The sequence below is a fragment of the Orbicella faveolata genome, unplaced genomic scaffold, assembly GCF_042242905.1.
Source record: "Orbicella faveolata isolate gen_17 unplaced genomic scaffold, um_ofav_v1 contig_25, whole genome shotgun sequence".
In the NCBI taxonomy this organism is placed as follows: Eukaryota; Metazoa; Cnidaria; class Anthozoa; order Scleractinia; family Merulinidae; genus Orbicella; species Orbicella faveolata.
In genome coordinates, this window is record NW_028301553.1 from 13,869,204 (window position 1) to 13,892,500 (window position 23,297).

A 23,297-nucleotide genomic window follows, 5' to 3' on the forward strand; every position below is an offset into this window, starting at 1 on the left:
CAGCCATCATGTTGAACATTGTAACAATCCACACGATTTGAAAAACGTGTCGTTGCCAAAACCTATGAAAACATTGCTTCTGTGTCTTGCGGCTTCTGATCTAGAGTTTGGTTTTCTTGGACAGCCATTTTAGGGTTGTTACATTTCGCTGACAGATAAGCGATCTGTGTTCAGTGCATGGGACTTACAGCCGAGCTGTTTTATTGTTGTAATTTTTATCGAGGACAGAAAGACACACTGCTGTTCTACCAGCGACATCATACAGAAGTCAAGAACGACGTTTACGGCAAATGGAAACGACAAAAAATGAACTTTCGCCGTTCCCTAATTAGCCGTTTGTACACAAAAGTAAGAATATCTGTATCTGCCGTGAATAGGGGAGTTTTTCTATTTTTGTGTTGGATTAATTAAAGGATTAGAGGAACACAAAACAAAATCGGTGGCAACTTTCGCTGTTTACCGTTTTTCTCGTTCTCTCTGTGGTAGGTCACCGCTGCAGCATTGACATGATTGGCAGACATTACTTTTTAAAATTCCCCGACTTTTCTCTGATAAAAGTAGCATTTCCCTAACCAAAAAGAAAATGTAAAATGTCAGATGAAGTAGCGGCTTCCAGCATGAACTTACAGCCGCCCTTTCTACACGTTGATTAAGACTGATAAGTTTTCAACAAATTTTCCTTCTTCACTAAGGGAAAATATCGTTGAGATCACAGTGACCCCAAATGTTTCTTGTAGCCTTCAATGGTATTAATTCAGCCGTGTTAAATTATTTCAATTTTCCCTGGCTTTTCGTCAAAATATAAGTTTTTCCTGACTCAAAATAAACTTCCCTGACCTTTAAGAATTTCTTCCGTGACTATTTCCCCTGTGTATACCCTCAGCCTGAATGACTAGGAATATTATTGGACCATAGATTACTATCGTATTATAGAATATTCAAAACGTGTCGTTTTTATTTATACAATGCAACTATCACAATATTAGAAAATTTATCCTTTATAAAAATTTTACAACTTGACACACAATCTAACGCCTCTAATACAATATATTTCACGTATTTGGCCTACCGTTTTGTATACAAATATTTTCATATTTAAAAGTAATTTCTGCGTATTAAAATTTGCCTAATAACATTGTTATTTAAAACTTTTTAAATCCTAAAAAAAAACTGAGCAAGTAAAATGTTTCTTTCGCATTTTTCTGTTCTTGCTACAAACTTTTATCCTTAAATAAAACTATACTGAATAATATGTAAATTAGAGTGGCTTTAGAAGCCACTATAGAGGGTTATTTTCATACCTCTTTCCTTAACAGAATACCGATAACTTATTAAAGCTATGCACTTAAAACTTTATTAAAGGTTTTAGACAAATAGGCACCAACTAGAAATGGAAATTTGCTGTCGTGGTTTGTGTTCTCCATACCGTAGAATTGAGTCATTTCATATAATTTTTGTTGTAAGATATGTACCATGATCTATCACGAGTGCGCATAGCCATTACACTCCACTGCCCCGTTCCCTAATTTCGTACTCAGACCCCCTCTGTTTGGCGTTGGGAGATTTGGGCTCGGTATTACCATTTCCCTATTTACCCGGGTTCTTCAGTTTTCGTTCGTGAGCCCAGAAGGGGTCAAAAGCCAGCCCAAACTATCGTTGCTATAGAGATTAAAGCGACCTGTGTAAAGCACCCAAAATGTTTATGTTAGAGCCACTCACGAGCGATCTATGACATTATATCACGCTAAAATGACGCCATTCATTTCAAAAGGTCCGCCACCAACCTCGTTCTCAGAGTCCTCTCTCACTCTGGGAACGAGGTTGGTGTGACTTCTTGGATCGAAAATAGTAGAAAATCTTCAGGATTCGAAAAAAATATATTTAGGACGCTGAAACTCTGAAGGTGTTGGAATAAACTTACATAGAAAATTAAATTTGAATACAGTTGAACCTCCCGTAAGCGCCCACTTGCTTACGGGAGGTGGTCGCTTACGAGGGCTTAGAATATATCGGATCAAAATTTTGCCTCATTAGCGTATGTTAATTGCAGAGACCTACCCCATGTTTTAAATGTTTTATTCATGTGAAAAGTCAATTTCGAGAAAATTATCCGGTACTTCCAAATGAGAAATTTCCGTCTCTTTTACCACCCAGGAATGCAATAATGTTACTACACCTTATCCAATTTACGCTCAATTATATGTGGCCGTTTACGGGAGGTTGAAAACAAGAGAAAACTTCATACTTTTAACTCTATAAGTGCTCGCGGTCGCTTACAAGAGGTTCCAAATGTAGCAATTTGACTGGGAAACTCTTGGTATTTTGGAAAACTGCTCGCTGAGAAGAGGTGGTCGCTTACGTCGTCGCAAGCGGAGGTTCGATTTGGATAAAACTCGTAAAAAACACAGCTGTCACGTAACTAAACAAATGACACACCAAAATGTCCCCAATACTTTTTAGGACAAGTACACTATTTTTGCTGTTTAAGTAAGGTAACTTTCCCCCACCCCCGACTAAAATTGGTTAATACCGGAGTACCCCAGGGCTTAACTTCCGTCAAAGTTAGGTTCGAGGCTCTCGCATCCTGCAGTAGTCGAACAGGACTGGAAAAGACCACGAGGATGACTGGAAAATTATGACTAATGCAATGTTCCACCATTCAGGTCGTGACAGGCTTTTCAGGAGGACTGATATTACTGTAGATTCTCCTTAAGTAAAAGAAACAGGCGAAGAATCCCACAGTACCTAAAAACAAAACCAGACATTGAGTCCAGATGCCTTGCAAATTAAAAATGCGGAGCTGGGTGTAAAAGGCACTGAAATGACAGCACAGACGGTGAAATCTAAAAATCAACCTTGTGCGACAGTTGAAACCTCATAAGAGTACAGTATTCATCTGGCATCTTTTCTGATTGCCTCACGTTTCTTAGGGTACGGCCATCTCTTTTAACTCACGCAACAGCGGTGAATGACATTTAACCTACGTATTATCGCCCTTAATTTAGGTTGTGGAAATATGTTTCAGGAAGGAGACATGAGTTTAACTTTGTACAGCATATTAGCACAATTTTCAACACGGGTGGTAACGCACACAGCAAACAAATTAGGCCCTCTTTACACGACCCCGGGTTGCTTTTTACCCCGGGTTGAATCAACGCGGCGGGTGACCCTTTTGCAGTCAAATGTTTCTAAGCGTTTACATGAAAATAGTAGTCAAGCCGGGTCAGCCCCCCTTGCCAGGTAACCCGGGTTGATCCGGCGAGAAGGGTTGAAATTTCTTCCATTCTCACATGTAAACAGCGGGCCAAAAGCTAACCCGAGTTGGTACTTTCAGTCAAATAACCATGTTGTTTCGTTGTTTGTTTGGTTTGTACATCAGGACCTCCCACCATTCCGTATAACTTTCTAGGTTTTTTGTTTGTCATCTTTCTAGCCCATGTTTTCAGTTTTTGATCGGTAGAAAGGCTGGCCCGGGTCAGGCTCGAAGCAAACCACACGCTATTGCCGACCGACAACCCGGGTTGGTGTTACGTGTTTACTTTTAGCTCTCTCTGCGGTGATTCAACCCGGGGTCGTGTAAAGAGGGCCTTACGCTACGTCATTCGCCACTTAAAAGCGAGAGGAAATTTGGAGCGAGTCTCAACTCGCGGTACCCTGTGGGAACGTTACTGCGAACAAAGCAAAGGACTAGAAGTCGAACTGTCTCCAGTAACGATCCCACAAGGCACCGCGAGATGAGACTCGCCCCAACATTCTTTGCGTTCCAAAACTGATGTCCGTGTAGTGTAGTAATAGGTCTAAGAGTAGATAAAAATACATTACTCTTCCAAAATATGGTGATTTTCTTGACAATGTACTGATATTATCGAAGTAGCACGATACATTGTATTAATTTATATTATCTTCAAGCCGAGAAAGTCCTCAAAAAAAAGTACAAATAGGGAAAATTTAATAGAGCAGAAAAAAGGATTTTTTCCACAAAGCGCCTTCCGTATCTTTTAGCTCTCAAACAAACCAACAGCATTGAAGAATACGAACAATAGATCTTAACAAAATTGAAAACCCAACAAAGTGTTGTGGGAAGGGTCTGCTTGATATGAATACACAAGTACTATCGACTCCTCCGCGCTATATACACTCTAAGAGATTCAGTCCTTGATGGCGAATTATCATAATTGTAAATCTCGCTCGAAAAATTTAGCTTGAAAACTTAGTTTGCCACAACTAAACCGAAACCGTTGAAAAGCGTACAAAATTTAGTATCGAAACTAACCAATCAACAAATGTCCAGTTCGACTAATCGCATTGTAACAAAGTGGTGAACAAAAAGCAACTGGACTCACCCGTAAAAACGAATAAAATCAAAACCATCATGAAAGTGTAGCCGAAGTACAGAATGATCGAGGCTGTTTCTGGGATTGCCAGTTTGGAGAAGAAGAAGAAAGTACAGTACGCAAACATATACAGCGCTACAAGGCCTCCTTTCAGAAACGACGACCACCACCAGCGATAATCCTAATAAAACAAACAAACAAACAAAAATAAACAACATCTAGAACTGTGCAGTAATGTAGCAAATTAGAAAATGTGATGCCAGAGGTTTCCCCTACAACCATAATTAATTATAAAATATCTTGTAAAGGTTGGATAAAACCCTACCCCGTGACCATCAAATGAAAGCTATTGCGCAGTACTTTCATGTGGTACTGTTTATTATACTGCTTTTCAGTGTGTTGGTGAAACCCTTGTCTGTGACTATTCAAATGAAAGCTATTGAGCAGTACTTTCATGTGGTACTGTTTATCATACTGCTTTTTAGTGTGTTGGTGTAACTCTAATGTGTGACCATTCAAATGAAAGCTATTGAGCAGTATTGGCACGTGGAACCGTTTATTATGCTGTACAAAGTGGTTCAAACTTTTCAGTCTGTGGATGACACCCTAGTGTGCGACCATTCAAATGAAAGCTTTCGAGTAGTACTTTCATGTCTATACTGTATAAGGTGGTTCTAACTTTTTAGTGTGTGAATGAAACCCTAGTGTGTGACCATTCAAATGCAAGCTATTGAGCAGTACTTTAATGTGGTTATGGTTCTAACTTTCGAGGCTATTGATTAAACCCTAGCGCATGTGTGAGTGTCACAACCCTTAATCTGAAAGGCATCGCATTCGAATTTATTACCACCAACATTCGTCACATAGCGTAACATTCCACTAAAAAGCTCACACTACCGGAAAATCAGCGCAACCGAAAATAATCCCTCTCTGAATCCCAATTCAGAGACGCAAAAATGCTTCCAATAACAAACCCTGCTGAGATTAGCCCTTTTTTTTTTTTTTCGAGTGGTATAATGTGAAATATCCCACGAGTCACTTGTATTTTCTCGATATGCACACGAGCCTTTAGGCGAATGTGTATAGGCCATACCGAAATTGCGCAGGGAACTGGGGCAAGTTTAAATTTCAACCAATCGATAAACTGACACCACCACATGAAAGATCATGTTGAGGATAGTCATTTGACCAAGTTTGATACTTTTAAGGTAAACAGAGACCAAGTTATGGACCTTGAAACATGGTTCAAAATCCAAACAAACATCTCTAATGTTGAGACAGTGTCCCCCCAAACCATATGAACTCTTAAATTTTTTTATCAGCTTTGTGACAACTGTAAAATCCCGTCATTCACTAGTCTCCTCCGCAGCCGTTTTTCGGAATGTCACGCAACGCTCCGTCGAGTGACATCCCAAAAAAACGGCTGCGGAGGAGACTAGTCATTCACTTATCATTTGAAAGAAGCTGAGATGAAAATCACGTATGTTTGCCCATTTTTAAGAGTATCATAGAAATCATACACCAAGAAAATACCAGTGACAAGACGGATATTCCATGGTATACCACGAGAGAGCATTGCAACTATTCATACCATGCCATAGAAATTATAGTGGCTAACACATGATGTCGCATGATGGGAAGGTTCGAAGTAATACCGTTGAATATACGACGGTTTTCCTGTCTTCTGATTGGCTGTATTTTCTAAGGCATGGTATAAAAAAGCATTAATACAACGTCTTTCATTACAAAGCCCCTTACTTTTGTAGTTGCTTTGCATGTTCACCTGACGATTGCAATGCTTGTTTTGCGCTCCATGTCGAAAATCGGCTCACCAAAAAAGCGATAGGAATTTCACGGTATGGAAAAGCTTCTTTGTCCTATTAAAGAGCTCGGGCAGTCCTTATTCCCTTTTACTTCCCCTACCTCAGTACGAAGACAGTTGTAGCAAAACAGCACCGAAGTCTCTGCTACGGCCACGAGGAGAAGTAAGAACGCCGCAAATAGGAAGCCAAATGTATAGTATACCGTATGAAACCTGCGTGAGTTGAAAACGACATTAAAATCAAAAACATTACGTTCGGATAAGTACATTATTATATTATGAAATGTTTAACTTTATTTCTTGCAACCAGTTTCTATTTAAAATGATCGAAATCTTTGTACTGCGAGAAGGATTTTACGGATGAAAGACCATCAAAGTTATGTCCAGGCGGAAGGGGAACTGCCATGTGAAAAGGTCAGGGTTGGCTTAGGGGTGTAAATCACGGACTTTGGTGTCACTTAAACTGATCAGGACGAAACACCCCTATTTTTAGCCGTCAAGGTATCTTTTAGGGTTGCTCTCGAAGAAATATTAAAAAACGCTGTCTGCCCATTTTAAAGTGTTATATTTTAGGGGCCAAAAAAAGCTCGAGCCACGTCAAGATTAGTCTCCCTTAGGGGAGACTAATATTTCCGACGAGCGTCCCCGACCTTTTCACACTGGAATCCCCATTCTCTAGTAGTTACGTCCGCAGTTTACGCGCAGCTCAGTTTAAGGGTACTTTCAAGCTTCAGCTTTGCAACTGCGTGCATAATTACAGCGATCTCACAGTTGTTTCATATCTTTGCTTACTTTTACCTCCGACAGGTATCTTTCGACTTTAATTAATTAATTAATTAATTAATTGATTGATTGATTGATTGATTTTTAAAAATGATTAATAAATGGAAACACGAAACCACCTCATCTATAAATTAAAGTCATTGATCTCTGTTTGACATCCATGATTCCTTATTCAATAGTAACGCTCGGTGTATTTACATACCAAAGACTACCTAATATGAGGGCGTACTGGTTGAAAGTGCTGCCAAATGTGAGTATAAACGTGCAGAGAAATATTGTGAAGGCCCTCATGCAAAGTTTCTACGATGAAAATACATGCAACCATAAGTACTTCTCATCAATCTGGGGGGTGGGGAAGGGGATAGTGGTATGTACTGCTGTGAAGGGTATGGTTTTCAGGCAGTTTAGTCTGGGATAGGGTATAGAAAATCAGACAGTCTTGGCCTGGAGTGGGGTATAATTTACCGGGAAAGTAGCCATTGTATAAATTTAGTTTAGAACAGGGCTCTTTACCCGGGGTCCTAAAATAGACATTGAAACTCGGAAGTGATTTTGTAAGATATTGGTTTAGTTCTGAGCGAATGTTGGACTACGACAGTGATAAAGTTCCCGCATTGAAAATAGCTAGTCTGGGATAGGTTACGGGCTTTTGGTGCCTAGCTAGTCTAGAATAGGGATTAAGGTTGCAAAATCAAGCTGATCATGGTCTAGAGCTTTCGCTGTCCCAACGGCAAACCCCTACCCAAAGATTTACAAAGTACCCCCTGTACACTTAAATCCCGGTTTCTCCAGAATAAATATAAGGAAATTTTGTCCCACTGTTATTGGATGCTACTATTGGAATGACCTTCCTTTATCTATACGTAACTTAGCGACTAGAAAATGCTTTAAAAAAGCACTCTTCCAGTATTATTTTGCTCAGTATTAATTAATTCATACCTCTTCCTCTCCTATGTTAAGTTAACTTTTTTACCCTAATTATTACTGTCAATTAAACAAGGGCATCTAATTAGCTTGCTACATTTTTGCCCTTTTCCATTTCTCCTCTTACTTGTCTACTTTATATTTATCTTTGTAATTTTAGAATGGAATAAATAAATAAAATGAAAAAAATGAAATGAATAACGGCAAGGTAATCCAGAGTCCACCACACTAACCATCAGGTCAACTCTCACAAGCGTTTTGAAGGACCTACTACTTACGATACAGTTCACTCGCACAGTGTAAGAACAAGTAAGTGTTTCGGTGTTTGGTTGCTGATTAGAATTTTTCATGAAAGTAATCCCTTATGGTTTCTCAGTTATGACTGTTAGTTTAAGACAAACTGGTTTAACATGACACACAGTACTTGTCTGGGAATGGGCCTGGGTACTTTGTTGACTTCACATGGATTCTCAATGGCCTAAGAAAAAAGTATAATTAAAAAAGATACAAGTAACATGTTTAGTTGGGCTTTCTGGCAGGTTCAGCTTAATAATGATTATAAGGTATTTTACTAGCAGGTAATGTAACTTTATTCGTGGTTGTTGCATTCCAACCCATGCAACAATAATATGTAATTTAATATATTCTAGAGGGTCCAAGCATATTGGCACTTCTGATGTGCCCTCTGATTACTGTAAACGTCAAAGTTTTTTTTCTTAAACTAGGTAACCTAACTTAGCATTTCTTACCTTCTTTTGATGTCCAAGATAAGCTCCTAAGAAAGTAAGAGGAACCAAAATTCCAACCCTGTTGATAAGAAGAATAATAATAAGACTTGATAAAATCCTACTTATCTTCTGCATGTCTATCATGCCAGGAAAGAATTTTGCACGCACTGCATGCCTACGACACAAGACAATTTCGTGGAGCTCTGCTCTGCAGATTTTGAAAGTTTACCATGATGTTAGATGTTATCAGTAATTTTAAAGGGATTCTGTTAAGAACGAGATAGACATGTTGAACTATGGCAGCTCTCTCAACCATAATTTTATGTGGCCATCAGTATCTTGACATATTTTTTGCATCCTCCACCAACTACAAAGATCCATCTGTTGACATTCAGAGCATAATCTTCTTGTGTTTTGTACAGACTGTACATATTATTCAGGGCACCTCAGGCAGACCATATTGGCAACACTCATTGTTGTCTTCAGTTCTCCAAAGATTAAAGACTGCTTTTGTTGTTCCCCATGTAACAGTTGTTATTCAGCACTGTGTACCTGAACTTACCACATGACCAGAAGAGTGGCTAACGTTGTAAATGGACTGCAGATGATGAATCTTTGCCCAACAGAACAAGATTTAAAAACAGGAACACGCCAAATAGCAACCTTAAATTTGATGATTACATGTATTAGTCTATTGCAGTGACATTGCCCTATTAGGTCGAATGGTCAGCTGCTTGTTAAAGCATTTAACAAGAAATATCAGGAGTAGCGTAATTCGACGCTTCGATGTATCCAACACCATTATCAAGAATAAAAATCGTTCAATGTCAAGGTTGTTAAAAGAGTTGAGTTATGAAGAGTGTGCTAGTAATTTTCCTACATTTCTCTGTAGTTTATAAGCCTTAGAGGTATCAACGTACCCCAGTGGTTGTACTTAAAGGTGATTACAGTTATACAAGCTTTGACGATTAAATATTATTCTTCTTGTCCTGGGGGAGTAAATTTTTGGTATTTTATTAGCCTAAGGTTGGTTGTTTGGTATAAAATAACAAGGCCATTAGCTTCTAAAGAAACTGTTACATGTTCTCCGTCAATCGGGAGGAATCAAAACATGTAGCGACTTTTGAATGCTGATGTTTCAAGGGCTAGCCTTTTGTAGAACAAAAGTGAAAAAGCTCAGATTTGAATTGGAACTCCTGAAATGTATAATGATCGCCCTCACTGCAGTCAATACATAATTAGGAGCTCCTGTAAGTATGGGGGGGGGGGGAGGGGGGGGGTGAACTAGAGCAGAATGTACCTGGATAACTAAAAACATGAAGTATGAGAACAGCTTAGACCCACCCAGGAATGAAGAATGCAGTCAGCAGAACATTAGATTTCCAGGAATCACCACCAAACACTAGAAATTAAGGGGAAATGATTCATTTAGTCAAGAAAATACCATTCAAACAGGATTTGTAGCCAGCTGCAGTGCACTTACAGTCTCTGAATGCATCCAATCACAGTGCTTAGTTAACGACCTTGGCGGAAACTATCCCCGTGACACCTCTGTCTGCTGCCCGTTGCACGAGGAAAAGAAGGGAAGAAAACAAAAAGAAATCGTCCTACTCCCACTAAACCGAAATCGAAAAGTAATTTTTTCGAGTGAATTGAGTCATCATCCCCAAGTGAATTGAAATGGTCATAGAGTAACTGAAAGGTAAACCTGCTCATAACGGCTAAAAGACAAACCAAGATCAACAAAACTCTTACCTAAAATCAATAATAGCACACGTCTCAGACGTTTCAGTCGTCGCCATAAAAAAGTAGATCGCTCCATCTACTTTGTCAAAGAAACTTTTGGTAAGGTCGGGTAAATAAAATCAACCCATGTAGGAACCTCCTTACTTCATTTTTGCGCCTTCCGCATTTCAAATCGAACGGAAAAATAGACGGCTAATGGTCAACCACAAAGTAGTTTATTTCAACACAGACACTCTCGATTACTCATTCTCTCCGGGAATGATCTTGGTTATCATGTCGACAATCTCAACAAGATCTCGCCAGTCTCTGCGAGATGTAGGCAGTTTCAGGGAGATTTCGGCGAGATTCTTGCAAATCTTGGCGAGATACCGTGGCGAGATCTCAGCAGTCTCAGCGTAATGATCTCGGCAGTCTCGAGATCTGGGCGAGATGTAGGCAATCTCGGTAAGATGTTTGTGTCTTTCCTAATCTCGACGAGATCTCGGCGAGATCTTGCCGAGATTTAGAAAGACACAAACATCACGGCGAGAGCTTGACAATCTCGGCGAGATCACGTCATTCTCGGCGAGATGTACGAACCTTGCCTAAATTTAGGAAGACACAAACACGGCAAAATCTCCGCAATCTCGGCAAGAACTCGGCAAAAATTTTACACGGGTGATTATTAGTGCTTTTGCCACCCAGAAACGATGAAGTGTTTGAAAGCCAATTTTTCGTTGAATATTACACCCAACGAGCCAAAAATATCACCAATCACTTAAAGTTTCTAGTCAATTTATGCCCAGCATGATGCCTGATCGAGCTCTGCAAAGTCGTATGTACTGTAAGTATAAGATAACGAGGAAAAATGTAAACAATCGGGCATGACTTCAGCAACAATCGTTCAATTGACACATACTTTTGTACATTCTAGCAGAAACAAAACCAGACAGAAATCCAAGACAAACAAACAGCACCTAGAGAATAAAAAAGAACAAGACGTGGTATTCAATCAATTCTGTGTCCCTGCATAAGAATGTTAAATAAAATTTGGAGACCTCCAGGGAACTCACTATATATCATTACAACTTTTTTCACCTTGAAGTCATATCATTGCTAAATTAAAGGTAACTTTCAAATAATTATAACAACATTGTTGTTAAACCTTTTAGCAAAATTAAAACACCCTGTAAAAAAACGTGTGCTATAAGCTGCACTTAAGCTGCACTAATCACGCATAGAAATGGAAAGCGAATAATCTAATTGTTTTAGTATAAATCTACTAGCCATTCCAAACTTTATCTAAATCCTCTTCACAGAAACTTCAAAAGTAGAAAAATTAGAGGGTGTAATTTTGTTGACAATTAACTGTACACTGCTGGGCTGCTCACTATTCACAGCAGAATATATATTGAGTAGCATAGCCAATCAGAGAACGACATTCGTGTTAAAACGCTAGTAGATTTATACTAAACTTGACAGAAAGATGAAATATGTTTTTTATTTCCTACACAGAAACAGTTCAACAGCATTGGGCAAGTAAGCTTGCTAAAAGAAAAATTACCAGAGCAAATGTCAAGAAGACTCCACGGTTTGGAGGGCACAGTATTCCAACACATGCAAACACTGCAAAAAATACATTAAAAGTGGCATAAATTCCCATTTCTATTATGCTTCTTTTTGGTTTGATTGGACAGTCATTACTTAGTTATGATGGTAATTTAACATTGAAAACTTTAACATTTTAGATGATCTAGGGATAACTGTACAATATTTTAAAGTAGCATTCAACCATGCAGAGAATGCAAATTTTTATGCAAATGTTGTTATCTCAATCCGCATACACACAAAAAATCTCCTCGAATCTGTGATAATTATATCCACATTCTATCATACATGTAGGTAAAAAGGTAAAGTCTCCATACGAGTCAAGTGGCCCATCAGGCCGGCACTTGTCCCCGGTTTCAGTAGCATAGAGAGACTGGGAGTATTTCTGCTCTCCCCTGGATGGGATGCTAGTCCATCATCATACATGAACATGCATGCAACTAATACAGATAACAGCATGCTGAAATGCAAAGGTGTCGCCTTCTAGAACACCAGGCTGTTCTAAAATTCATTGTATACGTGGCTGGTGACTTACTCTAACTAATGCGGCTTCTAGTTTAATGACGTTGCATCCGATAGGCCATTTTCATATCCTCGGTATTGGACTGGAACTAGCTTGGAATAGAGGCTCAGGTGGGGGAATATTAAAGGAGATTAATGCATTTGCATTTGAAAAGACTCCCCACATTAGCCTCAGTTGCAAGGTAATTCCAGTCCAATACTGAGAATACGAATAGGGCCTATTACATGTACAGCGACGAAAGCCTCTAGATAATAATCTTTAGCACTCATGGCTAATCTTGCACCGAGATCTCACTCTGTTTGACACTTGGCGGAAGGAGAACTGGGTTCGAGGTTAACGCACAGTTTATCATAATTTCTGCAGGCTTTTTTTTTTTTAAGGGCGGAGCACCAGGCAAATTGTCCAGTTGTGTGAGAACAATTTTTGCCTGGTTTGACCATCTAGAGTAAAGTTCTTCTTATAAAGAAGTTCAGTTCAAATAATTTTGCCTGGCTGTGAAAACCAGTTGTGCTCCTGCTGAAACTTATAATGAAACCACTGCATATGTCAAAGGAGTTTCAGTTTCAGTTTTTTAAGACACGGGAAGGAAAAGGACGACATCAAGAAGCCAAGAAGGCACTTCGACCTCAAGAAGGCACTTTGACCTCAAGAAGGCACTTTGAACTCAAGAAGGCACTTCGACCTCAAGAAGGCACTTTGAATTATAATACCTAATGTTCCAAATATGGTGAGAGTGATCTGGCAACCAGAACCCAATACAGCACACAGTAGCATGGGCTTTCCAGGAGGACGGAATACATCCCCATAAAGGGCCTTCCAACCAAACAGTGCAAAAAAGTCATCCTTAAAGAAAAAAAGCACATGTTAGATTGTTAATAATCATTTCAGTTTATAACACCACATTTGAAGACGAAGAGACTGACGTAAAGGCAATTCGCAAACGTTCACGCCTAATGGCCTATCAGGCCAGCATTTATCTTCAGTTTAATGAATTAATAATAATAAACAATTATTGGATGAGGTTTTTGTGATATCCAGAATAATCAAGGTGGAGGTAGTGGTTATTAGCTGAAGCCAAAGGCTGAGGCTGATAACCCTTACCGAGACCTTGATTATTCTGGACATCACAAAAACCGAATCTAATGATGGTTTTATTATACACTGAACGAATAAAACAAAATGGAAGTCATATTTTTGCTTCTTCGCTGACGGCAAGCAACAAAAAGCCCATGAACTTGATATGATTACCCTAAGAAATCACACTCCGCAGTCGCACATGACATGATTACCCATGACCTTGCGTGTCCTTGACACGATTATTGTATAATCTGCAGCTAAATGACGTCACAGGTGCTGCTTTCGAAAATTCACAGTACGCTTTTGGCCAATCAGAAAAGAGATAGTGAGTTCAACGCATAATAAATAATGATGACGCTTAATATCCCACTTTCTTGTGCTGACAAACAAAATAAGCTCATGCAGATTACTGTATTCAAATGTGTTGAGCTCTTTATGTTAGCACTCTAGAAAGTTATAGTTGGTATTCTTTATGTAGAGTAAACTTAGTTTCTAATTTAAATAGTAAGTTGTTTTTGAATTTACAATACCATGTACATGTAGCACTAAAGTTTTGCACGAGTTTATTTTTGCGAATTGGCGATTTTTTGTATTTTGTGGGAACTGATTTTTGCAATTGTATTTTAAAAGGCTGGTTTTTCTTGCTGGGTACTAATTTTTGCGATCTTCACCTGGGAAGTTGAAATTACAACATTTATGCATTTTTTAATTTAACTAAGTGAGATCTGAATACTTGTGGAGACTTCTCTAAAAGTATAGCTGTGCCATCATGATCATATTTATATTAATTACATTTTATTATTTACATAAACATATTCCAACATTGTTAGACAGTTTCAAGCCTGTAATGCACTCAAGATCGAGAGGTACAGAGCCAAGCCAAACATGATTTGAATATTGGTTTTTGCTCTAAGTTATTATAAAGTTATTATTTATTACTATTAGCAAGGCCACTGACCACTTGCTAAGAATCATAATATCAATGGAGAGCAAGTATTCGCAATAAATGAAACATTGCACTTTCATAATTGCCTCACCTCAGAGTCCAGACTGCTTGAGGTAGTCTTTTTCTTGAGCATGCGGTACATTTTTACATATACGATTCCAGTAAAAATCAGCAGAAATATCAAGGAATTTCCAATGCTAGGAAATAATAAGCAAAAAGAGTAACATCTCAATTATTAATAAAGCATGACTGAGGGTCTCACTGAATGAATATCAGGCCTAGATCTTGGAAGTACTAATTCTCAAGGGCAGCGAGCTTTGTGCAGAATAATCAAGGAGTTGATGTTCTTCCAGTATGGTCTTGAGCTATTACACAACTTAGTTGATAAACTTGATGTGTAAAAAAGCACCTCCCTATAAGGTGGGCACCTCCTATAAGTAGGCACCATCCAAAGGTGTCGCTCCCTCTACGAGTAGGCACCTTGCAACGGTTTTGCTTCTCTCCCCCCCCCCCCCCCCTACAAGTAGGCACCTCCCATAAGTTAGAAGCTCCCATAAAAGGGTACCTAACAGTGAACAGCTCACACAAGTGGGTACCTCCTAGACGTGCCAGGTAGCTCCAATAAGTGGCCACCTCCCTTAAATGGACACTGCCCATAGATATCCCCCCCCCCCCCCTAAGGGCACACCTCTCATAAGTGGGCACGTCTAATACACAGTGGCCACATCCCATAGTAGACTGTGCCAATGACCAGGAACCTCCAGGCAAAATTTTGATTCAATAACAACTTTTTAATCAAAGCATGACTGTCACAACTGCATGCTCTGGACCATACACTGTAGTTAATAGAAGGAAATGGCTATGAAACCTAACAAATGTATTTGTTAAAGTAGGTTTTTGTTTGCTTTTTTGGCTTTGTCCGTGCACAAAAACATAATAGTTGTTTACTCTGTACTGAGGAACTAACCAATACAATGTTTAGGTTATGTAATTCATGCATAGTATATGAGCAAAAACAAAAGATTGTGCACTGTTGTGGACCTTCCAACAAAAATCTTGGCATCTTTGTTTGCCCCTTTGAAGTTTGCTGGGCTTCATAACCATTTCCCTCTAAAACCTATGTCTGGACCAAATGACACTTCACACTTTAGGCAGAACACTTCAGCCAATTTGACTGTGATTTACAATTTCAAGAGGAGACAGCTGTATTGGCTATTTAGGCAAATCAGCACAATGATATTAAAACAGGCCTGACCCAATGCAAAGGTTAAGGATATGATTATTTAAGCAGGCTACACATGGCATTCTTTGTTTCAAATCTCAACATACAGGAACCACTGGACTTGAGCATGTTTTGTTTTGTCAAGGATGTAGTCCCAACGTGACATCCACTTGAGATTTGGATCTCCTTGCTGAAAAAATAAATAAACTTTTATTCAGATATGCCAGTTCTTGATAAATGCATGATTTTCAGGGGAACAAGCATTCACAAGAAGTTCTAAAGATATAAAACAAAACACTCAAAAGTGGTAAAAGAAGTCCACAACATTCTTTAACAAGTTTATAGTACCAAGACAAATACTGGGCCCACATTAGTATATGTACAGGTACGTACATGTACATGTATAATTTATGTAATAATATAATTGTTACAGTCAAACCAAGTGAAGCGTACCCCTCAAGATTACATCAATGAAATTTCATTATTTGAATATTGAACCTACTAATCCTTTCAAAAATGCAATAATGAATTGATTATTTGAACATTGAACTCGCTAGTCATTTCAAAAATCAATATTAAATTGTTTTTTTTTTTTTTAACATTAAACTCATTAGGCGTATTCTTGGAACACTAGTGGGTTCAATTTTCAAATAATCAATTCATTATTGCATTCTTGAAACGACTAGAGGATTCAATATTCAAATAATCAATTCATTAAAGTAATCTTGAGGGGTATGCTTCACTTGGTTTGACTGTAATGGGCAACTAGCCATATAGTGAAAAAGCCAAACAAAAGAAAAATACTTCTCTATATCTTAATTTCATTTACTTGGCAAATGAGTGACTTACAACAAATTTGACAGAGTATGAGTAGATAATTTTGAGCTCATCATTGCCTTTGAGGTCTAATGGAATCCCCATAGCTGGTGAATCATAAGAACAATCTCCATCACTTCTGTGTTTCATGCTGTAACAGGAAAAAAGAAACTTACCCTGGGATTTCTCCGGACAAGCTGATGTAGATACATATATGTGGATAACCAAATAAAGCCAACAGTTCTTGAGAAAACCTTCTATCATTAATAACCTTAGGTGAAAATCAAATGAGGCACAAAAGCCTGAGCGGGCTCGTATGGGAAAAGGTTGGGGATACTCGTTGAAAAATTTGAATTAAACCCCTAAAGCCAAAAGGAGATCAATTTGAGATATAGGCTGAAGCCTTGAGAGCTAAAAAATAGTGGCATTTCATCTTGAACACTTTAAGTGAGACCCTTGATTTACACCCTTAAGCGAGACAACAAGCCTCTCCCACCTTTCCAATATAGGTAAGTCACCCCTCCCTCTGGGACAGAATATGCATAAGATGGATTAATTAAAGCCTACAGCTGGGAGGAAACCCTACCAAAATGCAGTAAAAAAATTGAGAGCGAGTAGTGTTCAGGTCATTACATTCCTGGTGGAACAAAGGGTGGTTACAATGCTGTGTCAGCAGACTGTTCGTAGGAGTAGAATGTATACAAACCAGGAGCACATCACTTAGAGTGTGCAACTACCCCATATTCCTGTCACAGCATTTTCACAGAGCGATCTATTTTTAGCTTGAATTTACTGCAAATTCAGACCCCTGCAGGAACCTTAGTGACCAATCACAAGCACAGACTTATTTTTTATAATTGACATCATTTCAGCAGAAGAAGTCATGGGCTCCTGATGTGAGGTAGGTCAAGGTAAGCCACTTTTTCCTTATGGATGCACGCTCATGTAGACCAGAACTGACCCATTTTGCAGGAAAAGAGGCCTAAAAATAGACTGGTCTGTAAAAATTTCGTGACCTAGGCTTAGTATGGGAGTTGCACAACCTAGTGATGGACTCCTGATTCAAACATATGATTAAGTATGTACTGCAAGGAAGTTACAAAGTGTAAGCTAAGCTTAGTCTACCTGATCATGAGCTGTGATCCCCTCCAGTTGTATATGACGGACAAGCAGGCTGACCTTGAGCAGCCAGAAATAATAGGCCCTTTGCAGCTAAGCCATCATGTGACCTACATTTCATAAAATTATGGGCTGCAACTTTACGAATGCCAGAAATGGAAAAAGCATGTTAAAAATATTAAAATGGCCAAAATTGAGGGTCCTGGCATTAAAGAATGAGATTTTATGACGGTTCGAATTTTTAAAACACTAAAAGAAGATTTGCATGGAAAACATTTTTAGAGAGCAAGACCTTGCTCTACAACAACATTTTCCATAGATATCCTCTAAATTTTCCGAAAATTCAAACTGACGTACAAACTTACTCTTTAATGCCAGGGGTCTCAAACTTGGCCTTATTGGTATTTTCGCTAAGTTCTTTCAATCCATTTCTGGCATTCTTTAAGTTATAGCCCACAATAATATTTTTATTTAATATTTTTAGAAAAATTTTGGTCTCATGACCCCAACTGCAAAGGGCCTATTAGGGTACATGCACTTATATAGCTTCTCATGTTTTGTTCACTGGTGCATGTGACTAAAATATTCAAAACAAGTTTGCCCTTTTTTATTTCATTCACTTGTATTGAACGTATGTAAATTTTACATCTAACAGTTAACTTAATTGGCTGCTCAGATGTGAAAATGTCCACTTGTGAGCCTTGGGCCTACAGATAACTAAAATCATGTCAGCAAAACAACAGCTAAAAGCTCCTATTACTGCAATTTGTACCTTCTTGGTGTAACTTTTGCAGATGTCAGACGAGATCCATCCCAGTCTTTGTCTGTCCTGGCATCACGGTACGTGATCTCAATGTCGATGTGGTTGAACACGTAGTGCATCCCATGTTCATTAAACAAGGTCTGCAGAAGAAATATCAACATTAACAATGCTCGAGTCGTAGCTATTTAAATGGGTGTTTTGAAGAACTATTAATTCATCCCAACATTTTTATACTAGCCATTGATAGTGCATCTGATTTCTCACAACACTGCAAGCTACAAAAAGTCAACCACACTGTGTCAAGCTGATCATGGCAAGACTCTTTCTCTAAAAAGGGAGCTTAAGCAACGATGGCGATGATGCCAAGGATGATGCCTAGTTAAAAATGAATTTAATTCATACTACATTCCACAGTATTTTGTCCCTGGATATCAGTTTTTAAAAGTCTTCAAATTAGCCTCAATTATGTTTTATAATGTAGTACAGAGTCTCAACGTTACTTTTCAACTGATGTTGCACATTGACAAGTCGGCATTACTGCATAAATTGCAATAAATTACAAATCTTCATGAAGCCTACAAATAAGGAGAGACTACAAATAAATTGTTTGTTTACAAAAAAAGTAAAAGCTGAAACTTTTGACGAGACCACAAACAGCTGATTCAAACTGACCTCATCATTAAAACTATGCAATATTTCCTTTCCATTGGCAAAATGTAGTTCCTGCAACATTTTCAACCTTAAATTTTCTTTGTGAATGACCAGATGAAGCTTCCTTGATGCAAGTTTGATAAGTTCTTTTTTACCCTTGGGGGTTGATTGTACTGCAACAGTTTTCCCTGAATTTTCCTTTATAAGCTTATAAATATTTTGTTTTCTGTTGCAGTCAATTTCAGTCAGTGATAGGACTTGTGTAGCAAATTTCTAAAACTATTATTTTTCGTCATGAGAACAAGACATCTACTTAAGAATTGACAAATCCACTGTTTGGGGCCTCAACCTCTTTGCATTCTTTACCATTCCCTGCTCGGTTATACTTGGCCAACATTAAGGGAACTGGCACTAGGGAACTTCTGAGCTTCGAGAATTCAATAATTTAAGAAAATTTAACTATTCTGGCAATTGAATATTGCTCATGACACTCCACTGTGTTGCTCAATTGCCAAAATTTGTCCTTTATTTACTTTTTGTAGCATTTTTATTCACAGTATCTTAATGTAGTCTCCGCAAAGTAGTCTCCGCAACATAGTCTCCGCAATGTAGTCTCCACAACATAGTCTCCGCAACAGCACCACCACTTAGGATTGTTAATTATGTAATGGAAACATACACAACATCAGTTAAATGGTTTGACAATTATATTAACTAGATAAAATGCCCTTACAAATAAAGCAGACAGACGTTTTTGACCTATCCAAGATTCAGAGAACTTCTCACTTAAGTATGCTGGAACAAAAATAATGGAATTTCTGTGTAGTCTCCGTAACAGCCACATAACTTACTGTACATGTTGTATCCCACTCATCCGATACTGAGTGAAGTACACTACTGTTGTGCATAGCTCTAATGGACATCTACCACACAAAGTCTACATTTTTAGATATAATCATCATAATGAAAGTCTCTCAATGAAGTCTCCGCAACGGCAGAATACGGTGGAATGACCATTCCAACAAAATTTGTGATTGTCTAGATTGTCTAGATCTGTTCAGTACACCAATGGCTCTAAGAGTGTCCTCAGACTAAATATGTAATGAGAGCGAAAATATGAAAAATTAGCTGTCATTGTCCATGTTCAGTAGATGACGCAGAGCTTGGTCATTTTACGTTCAACTTGTTATTTTGCAAAGGACAGCAAAGAAATGTACAAAGATTTATGACGCATGTGCACAGTTATTGTTTTGCTCATTAAACCTTTTGTTTGGTGAGGATTTTGTTGCCATCATCACTGTGGTTTGCTTAAACTCCCTAATTTCACTGCTTGTCTAAACAATAAAAAGTCAATTATAAAATACTCTGTATTGTTAACAATTGGACATCTGTACAGGAGCTGCAGAGTGACATAGAAACGGCTGAAATTTTCAGTACAAATGGGTGGGTAGGTGGGTCATTAGGTGGGTGGGAAAGTCACACAGTGGCAAACAGTCACAAGAGCACTAGGCCAGGTCATTCAAAGCCAGATTAACTAATAAAGCTAATTCTGGATTAATGAGAATATAGTGACATCACTTTTGTATTTTTTCAGTGAGGTTCTCTGTACATGTATGTATATGATTATTTTTCTTCTTCAGCTTTAAGCTTGAGTAATTTTAAACTACACAAAACACAAGAATTTAGTAAAAAACATTTTAACTTATACAAGAAAAATTCAAAATTTGATTAACTTTTAATCTCGGTTAGCATTAACCAGCTTTCAAACAACCCGGCCCTCAGATACCTAACTTTCAAGTCACATGACCTCCATCCCACACCCAGATCCCAGTGGTGTGTGGGGTGTACCTATTTTGCTCCACTTGGCTGGATTAATTACACTATTTATTATTTCGTGATCAATTCCCACTCTGCAAGATACACAATAACCCAATAAGTTTGTCTCAACAGAGTGCAAAACCTTACACTTGTCACGCAGGCATCGTGAGCTTGTCCATCTTCAGACACAAGGCAACCAATAGGAAATCCAGTGGAGCAGTATTTGTGTAGTTCATCTGCGAGATCATAACACCATGTCATAGGCATGTTGTCAATTATCCTGTGAAAAATAACAATGCAAGAATAAAACTCATACTGATTAAACTTGCTTTTCTGTACAATCATGTAGGTGGTTGTTTTCAGATCAGCTCCACATAAGAATGCCAAAAGTTTAATATGTGACTTTTAGTGAAAATATACTTTCAATATATCTCTTATTTAGTACACGCACAGTGTATTCTCCTTGGTTTTGTTGCCAAACTGTTTCTTTATTCATCAACAAGTGTTCTTAACTTTTATAGCAAGTAAAAGTTTAAAACTTTCTTTTACTCTAAATTGTGTTTTAAAGTATGCGACATACAATTTAAAAATGATTTCAAATTGACTCGTTTTTCTTTTGAGGTGCGTCAGAAATTTGAAGTTGTTTCACATGAATAGAAATCGTTCCCCAACCTGTCAGGCACACATTAGAGATAAAATAAATATCTTTAGTTTCTAACCTTGTCTTCTCAGTCCGTATTGTAAGTTATGGATCCTCATTTTTTCCCCTTTGATTTATGGCCCAAGTGTGAAGCGTATGGGATTAAATCGAAGGGGAAAAAAGGAGGATCTATAACTTACAGTACAGACTGAGAAGACAAGGTTAGTAAAAAGTATCTATTACATGTAGTATACAAGTATGCACAATCATGTATACTAAACTATATTTTTAAAAAATACCGTTAGTGAGTCATTTTACTCGCTGCCCTTACCAGTGGTTCTGATAATTAAGAGCAATTCCATTTTTCAAAAACTCTAGCTTTTTCATATCTTCTGGTGCACCAGGTTTGTAAGTTTTTGAGCAGAGAGTTTTGCAAATTTCATCTTTCTTGAAAGTTATCTGTTTGAGATAAACAAACAAACAAAAATAATGTCATTCAAAATTTGATGGAAAATCATTTTCCCCCTTACTCTTTTTCACTGGTTAATCTATAGTGCACTCAGTTTTTGACACGAAAAAAAAAAACACTTATTAAATTGTGCCAAAATCTTCATTTTTCCTAGAGCTGCTTTCCTCCCAATTCTTTTCTCCAAGCTGAAACAAAAGTCAAGACACCTTTTGTTTCTCTGACCAATAAAACCAGCCAGATTATTTACTCAAATTTACAATGTTTTTCGGTTAAAAGGAACCAGCTGAAGTCCGGGTCTGTAGGCAAGACACAAGAAATTGGTCCACATTCGTGAAAAGTTTTGGATTCTTAAGGAAAAGGTCCCTTTTTCATCCCAAACATTGTTTAAATGCTACAAGTTAATTTCAACACTTGACTTACATTATAGAGAGAGGGGGATATCCTGTCTCCTATGAGAACCTGAAAGCAATAGAAAATAGTTCAAAATCAACAGAAAATCTCTGTCAGTGTTTACAGTGTTCTTGGGAAAGACAGTTCACTAGACCACAGATAACACTGACTCTCTGTGCTGCACTGACTCTCTGTGCCGCTCTGTGCTGCTACAGCAAGGAAAAAAATGGGCAACAGCAAAATGTCAGGATTTCAAGCATTATGATTCTTGTGGTCAACAAACCAGCATACCACCCACGAGAAAATTTACAATAAATCAGAAATTTTATTTTTATTATTAATTTTTTTGTAGTTCCGTTATTGTATCTAAAATATTGTAGAAATCAGGAATTGAGCCCTAGTTGTTGTCCCACTTTCGCCCTTCATGCAGACTTAATGAACATCAATCAGTCAAGTAGATTGCGAGCAGTCTCTCTTTTCCTCAAAAATCCGTGGAGAATGATGCAAAACAAGTAAGCGTGTGAGCGCGACCTCCAAGCGGTGATGCCGCGAGCTGTTAATAGTGCCGGCGTCGGCTCTTTTTGCTCATCTTCCGACACCCACGTTACTAGTGGCTCGCAGCATTGCCGCTTGTCGCTCGCACGTCATGCTCACAGTCGTGCTCGTATGCTTACTTGTTTTGCATTTACGACTTCCCCACGGATTTTTGAGGAAAAAAGAGACTGCTTGCAGTCTATCAGTCGAGTAGATTAATAGTTATTTATTAACAAAACGTTTATGCTTACTTGGCCTAAATTTTCTCTGGGAGACTCTGAACCATTGACAGGAGTACAGAAATCGAACCTATAAAAGAGAAAATGATACATTTTAATTACTATCTGGCCTGAGCTTCTCAACTAAACATAATCACGGATAGTTACATTTTAACCAGAGCCCTTT

The 23,297-nt window shown here is 38.2% G+C and overlaps 1 pseudogene across 1 annotated transcript in view; it reads right to left on the reverse strand.

Moving 5' to 3' along the window:
• Nucleotides 1-927: 927 nt before the first annotated feature.
• The window catches only part of LOC110069447 (transmembrane 9 superfamily member 2-like), a 24,154-nt pseudogene continuing 1,784 nt past the window's right edge, over nucleotides 928-23,297 (reverse strand). The window contains exons 3-21 of the transcript XR_016208606.1: nucleotides 23,144-23,201; nucleotides 22,389-22,427; nucleotides 21,831-21,958; nucleotides 21,007-21,139; nucleotides 18,400-18,530; nucleotides 16,542-16,659; nucleotides 15,800-15,882; nucleotides 14,562-14,667; nucleotides 13,158-13,290; nucleotides 11,881-11,942; nucleotides 11,236-11,293; nucleotides 9,936-9,993; nucleotides 9,154-9,254; nucleotides 8,613-8,670; nucleotides 8,288-8,341; nucleotides 7,142-7,239; nucleotides 6,258-6,369; nucleotides 4,344-4,515; nucleotides 928-2,745 (exon numbers count right to left, since the gene is read on the reverse strand). The product of XR_016208606.1 is annotated as a transmembrane 9 superfamily member 2-like (transcript). The remainder of the gene's footprint in view (nucleotides 2,746-4,343; nucleotides 4,516-6,257; nucleotides 6,370-7,141; nucleotides 7,240-8,287; nucleotides 8,342-8,612; nucleotides 8,671-9,153; nucleotides 9,255-9,935; nucleotides 9,994-11,235; nucleotides 11,294-11,880; nucleotides 11,943-13,157; nucleotides 13,291-14,561; nucleotides 14,668-15,799; nucleotides 15,883-16,541; nucleotides 16,660-18,399; nucleotides 18,531-21,006; nucleotides 21,140-21,830; nucleotides 21,959-22,388; nucleotides 22,428-23,143; nucleotides 23,202-23,297) is intronic.